This window comes from Sycon ciliatum, chromosome 1 (genome assembly GCF_964019385.1).
Source record: "Sycon ciliatum chromosome 1, ocSycCili1.1, whole genome shotgun sequence".
NCBI lineage: Eukaryota > Metazoa > Porifera > Calcarea > Leucosolenida > Sycettidae > Sycon > Sycon ciliatum.
The window spans coordinates 69,457,753-69,463,752 of NC_088643.1; positions in this window are offsets into that span (position 1 = coordinate 69,457,753).

Below are 6,000 nucleotides of genomic sequence, written 5' to 3' on the forward strand. Positions count from 1 at the left end.
GTGCAGACCAGTGAGTCGTATATACCCGGGTTACCCCGGTGTACGACTCCCTGGTGCAGACCAGGGGGTCGTAAAAGCACTTGACGACGGGCAGTGGATCCAGTTCCATCAACTGTTCTTTGTCTACTACAGTCTTTATAAATAACACCTCCCATATTTGGAAATTGGCCTTGATGACGTGCGTACTGCTTAGCTGTCACCATGCTGTGCATGTTCAGCAGTGTAATTGAATGGAAGAAAACAATTACTTTGGTGTTTTGCAGCTCTGTTTCGTTCCCTGACGGTAACCAAATCTAGATGTAGGAATCTGTTGAGCAGGAGAGTGACACATGTCTTCCCGAAGGCTGTCCAGGCTGCAGTGGTGATGAAGAAGACACGATCATCACCCCGAGATCGATCGTAGCGAATTGGAAAACTCATGGTGAATTTGCTTCCACTCCAAGGCAATGTCGAGGTATGAAGGGTGCTTGTACTGCCTTCCAAAGTGAAGAGGAGATGAACATGGCTTTGCATAGCTGTTGTTCTATGCCAACTTACCTACTCTTGCTGGTACCGTAGTGGCATATTGCAAATTTCGTGGACGAACAACTCTAGTCACTAGTGGCTAGTGAGCAACACTAACAGGTGAGATTTTTCAATTCGACAAAAATTGTTTTTGTTTGAGAACTGACAGTGGCAGTCATTAGACTCAGTAGGTGTCTCTCTGCTGCTTCTTTCCCTTCATCGGTAGGGTTGTGCTTGAAGTAAAAATAAATAGAAAATGTGGAACAAAAATCTGATCATGTAATTCGAATTTGAACTTCAAAGTATGTGTACATCAAATCACAAAAATGACTGTCAAGGTGGTGCTGTGCATTGAAAAAAACTGGGAGCAGGCAGCAATGGAAAGGGTAGAAACGAAACCAGTAATGCAGAGTATTCATAAGGTAGAGAGAGATGAAAACGGGAGAGGAGTAGTGTCAATAGACAGCATCGTGTTGCATACGTTGTGAATATTGTGTGAATCTAATAATTGTCACGAAATTGATATCCAAAATTATTATCCCCTGAGTAGTATTATGGTGTTCTCCTGTGTTTACATGCAGAGCCTTGACGTTGCTGGACGAGCGACAATATAAATTACATAAACATGTAGCTCGTGATGTGGGATGACTGCCGTATCGCATTGCCAACGCAAACCCATCCTGTGTCAGTGCAGCCATCCAGCAACTTGAACTCCCCGGACCAGATGCCGCTGCAGCTGAACACCATGCCGATGGAAAGCCAGGAGTTGATAGCGAAGCATTCTGGTCTGCACAGTACAAGGCAAAGAACAATTATGAATTATAATGCATTGTAATCTTTCCCACACTTCTTTGTAAAAACAAACAAACAGTGCCATTATCACAACACTTGATCAAGCATCTTGATGGAGGTATTTTCCATTGTGCTGGCTCAGCATCTGCACCAGGAAGACCATGTACATTTACACGTATCTTGTGTGTGTGTGTTCGTGCGTGTGTGTTTGTGTATCTGTATGTGCACACGTGTGTGTGTGGGGGGGGGGGGGGGACGCACATGTGTATGGGTAGGAATGTGTGTGTGTGTGGGGGGGGGGGGGGGGTACACGCACATGTGTATGGATGTGCGCGCTGCATGCGTGTGTCTGTGGGATGGGGTGGGGCTGCACGCATTTGTGTACATGTGTGTGAACAATACAGCATGTGTGTATGTGTTCGTTGAACACAGGGTGTACTCCTGATTACATAAACTTCGTGATCATTGTGATTTCATGTGCTTTGAAGTTGAAATTCGCAATACATGTACTGATGCTTGATTAGATTTATGTTCCACATGTTCTATTTATTTTATTTTACTTCAAGCACTTGTACTATTCAAGCACAACCCTACCAATGAAGGGAAAGAAGCAGCAAAGACACCTACTGAGTCTAATGACTGCCACTGCCAGTTCTCAAACAAAAACAATTTTTGTCGAATTGAAAAATCTCACCTGTTAGTGTTGCTCACTAGCCACTAGTGAGTAGAGTTGTTCGTCCACGAAATTTGCAATATGCCACTACGGTACCAGCAAGAGTAGGTAAGTTGGCATAGAACAACAGCTATGCAAAGCCATGTTCATCTCCTCTTCACTTTGGAAGGCAGTACAAGCACCCTTCATACCTCGACATTGCCTTGGAGTGGAAGCAAATTCACCATGAGTTTTCCAATTCGCTACGATCGATCTCGGGGTGATGATCGTGTCTTCTTCATCACCACTGCAGCCTGGACAGCCTTCGGGAAGACATGTGTCACTCTCCTGCTCAACAGATTCCTACATCTAGATTTGGTTACCGTCAGGGAACGAAACAGAGCTGCAAAACACCAAAGTAATTGTTTTCTTCCATTCAATTACACTGCTGAACATGCACAGCATGGTGACAGCTAAGCAGTACGCACGTCAAGGCCAATTTCCAAATATGGGAGGTGTTATTTATGAAATTTGACACAGTTCCTCTTCTCTGATCGACTCGAGACATAGCTCATCGGAATCAGTGCCCAATTCTCCTTCGGATAAGCCATACTTATTTTTGGCGTTCAGTTTCCCTTTAAAGGGGAAGTATACTAGGGCTCAAACGGTCACGGTTTTACCCCTGACGGTTAACTGCTAAGCTAACGGTCGGTTAACCGGTTATAACCTATAAGCCACGGCAATCCTGCGGACTCTTTTTTAACCGTATATTTGACTATATTCATTCAAAAAATGTACCCTATTCAGTACAACGCACATTTGTACATTCTCTTGCATGCTCATTCATACATACTCTCACACCAAGAGACCAGATATGACCGAGTTGACAGCCCAGAAATTGCGTACGCGTGCGACAGCCCGCGAAAGTGCATACTTTGCAACGACCTGATACTTGAAAAATTGACTGAAAAGTTACTGCGTAACCGTTATCCTTATCGGTTAACCGTTAATTCTTCGTAACCGGTCTGCAACCGGTTAATCGGACTAATCGTTTGAGCCCTAAAGTATACCCTAAAATCAAATTTTCACCAGTTGTAGTCTTCGGGGTGCTGAGTCGAATGGTCTTGGTCCGAGGAAGCTGCGACGCTCCCTTCCTACTTGAATCCCAATCGAACTCGCGCACTTCCACCGAAACTGGGTGACTGCGCCCTACTAGATGGGGATTTGTACGCAAAATGTCACTAAAAGCGCCATTTCGTTCTTATAAAAGCACGGATGACCGCGATTGGCCCATATGTTGTAGTCTTTTGGACGCTGAGTCGACTGGTTTTGGTCCAAAAAGGCTGCGATGCAGCGTTCCTCTTTTATTCCCAATCGAACATGGTTGAAGAAGCGGTCACGTGCTCCTGCGTACACCAGTCACCTGGTCACCGCGCCTGCAGGGTACAACTTACTAGCCTGTTTGACCTTTTTTGGGTGCAGTCCTGTCACTCGAGTTGAACTCGAGTTGAACCTTGGTGTGAAAGTTGTCGCCTGCTGGCGCGGTGACCAGGTGATTTGGGCACCCAGAAGCACGTGACCGCTTGTTCAACCATGTTCGATTGGGAATAAAGGAGGAACGCTGCATCGCAGCCTTTTCGGACCAAAACCAGTCGACTCAGCGTCCAAAAGACTACAACATATGGGCCAATCGCGGTCATCCGTGCTTTTATAAGAACGAAATGGCGCTTTTAGTGACATTTTGCATACAAATCCCCATCTAGTAGGGCGCAGTCACCCAGTTTCGGTGGAAGTGCGCGAGTTCGATTGGGATTCAAGTAGGAAGGGAGCGTCGCAGCTTCCTCGGACCAAGACCATTCGACTCAGCACCCAGAAGACTACAACTGGTGACAATTTGATTTTAGGGTATACTTCCCCTTTAAGGGGGCGGCCTACCCATAAATTTCTTATGGCATTCAATTGACCGTAACCTTGGTGTTTCTCAGTGGATTTGAGTGAAATTTTGACCACACACTCCTGCCACTATGCTGGCCCTCAGGACACGATTTACAAGTTCTTGCGCCTCACTGACAGGCTTTCCAGGCCGGAAAAACTCAAATTTCCGGCATAGTGCTACGGTGTGCGAGCCACCCAGGAGCCAAACAAATGCATTTACATTTTTTTCACATCAGTTTCGTGCCCATTCTGTCCGTGCGCGGGACCCAAACCTAAAACAAGTCCAGAAGCAGCCATGGGTGGTGGGGTAGGGCCCCTCAACGTGGCCCTGGAATCTGTCACAACGGAACGAGTGGGCGTTCTCTCACACACTCCCAAGTCAATTTTGGAAATTTTTTAGGTTTAGCACGTGCTACGAGGTCGTACCTTTGATACAACATCCAGTGCTGGGACCTCCACAGCAAGCCATTTCCACAGCGCTGCACACCAAATCCAGGATGCCCTCAGAAACCGGCAAAGACTACCACTCACGTTTCACTACTGCCTAGTACTGAATCCTACCCGACTTCTTGACACGACTCAAACTTGCCAAAGTCACTAAATCAACGTCAACTACAGTAATCAAGCCACATATCTGCAACGTCACGAGGGTGCTGGCAAAAGTCCTGCTGCACGTGTAGTGTGCACGGCGGCGGGCTTCCAATGCGTGGGTTTTTTAACGTGATTTTTTGGACTTTTTTGGACTTGGGGCAAAATTCTGCACACTTTCGCGTGTTTCCATAATACGACAAGTTGCGCACGGTCTGCTCACATTCAAATACAGTGCTGCCAACAAATGACAGCATGCAACAAAAAAATCTTTCCTTGCAAGGGCACATTTTCGGCCATAACTCTTGAACGGCTGGTCAGATAGGGACACAATTTTCAGAGAATTTGCAGCTATTCATGCTCTTTCAACTGACGTAGCACTCAATATGAATTTACAAATTCGATTTTTCAGCGAATTTTTGGGTAGTCTGCCACCTTAATTTTAGTACGAGGTCAATAGGAAATAAAAGCCGAGTAAAAGACCGAGCTGCGAAGACGAGGTTTTTTACGAGGTCTTTTATTTCCTATTGACCAAGTACGAAGTCAATATCAGATTTATCACGACTAACAGTCCGTATTTCAAATTCCAGAACGATAACCTCATGAATCCCGGTTTTATGATTGCAAGGCACCGGCGGATTATGCCGGCATAATTATTGGCATAATTTTGTGGTTGAAAATTTGGAGCATAATTTGGCATCCTCTCGGAGGTAGCAGCATAACTACACGATTATACCACAGTTCTAGTATGTAGGCTATACAATTGTGTACAATGCACCTGATCAGTGTCGGTGGTCTGCATGGTAAAGGGTTCGGAGGTCATGCAGATAGTGTTTTCAATGAAAAGCAGGGAAGAAATCATAATAATAATAATAATAATACCACAGCACGCGTAATAATATAATTATGTGGGTATAATTATACGTTCCGCTTCTGTCCTATCTCCTATGATCAAATTCCATTATCAAGGTAATTATTAACACGGCGCACTGATGACCTGTGACGCCAGATCATGGATTGTCGGCCAGATTTCTCCATGTAGGCTTGTCCAGAGCGATGGCCCTCACATTCCCCAGCTGACTGCTGCGCTTCAAGTCGATGTTCCTCCTCTGTAAGTCGCTTGTGATGCGCGTCGCAATGGATGTCCTTGGACGTCCACGCCCAGCCTTGGCATCTCCCGCAAAATAGCCCAAGAAGAAGAAGGGAAGAAATCATGGCAATACAGTATTATATGCTCGAACTCGTCTTTTTAAAAGTTCTTTCTCATACTGACACAGTACATGTGGCAGAAGATGCGATTGAATCAGCCTTCATCAGGTATCCCGGGGCGGACGAGATAGTGGCGGGCAGTCCGCAAAACTCCGTTTACATGTACATGTACATTACATTTTGTACATTATGCATGTTACGGCGAAGTCATGACCTCTGGATTTTAGCAGTCATGATATGACTGCAGGCTATCGATATTGCTCGAAATTGATGTGTAGTTGATGTTCGGTCATGATGGAAGGAGAAGTGGAGCTACGGGA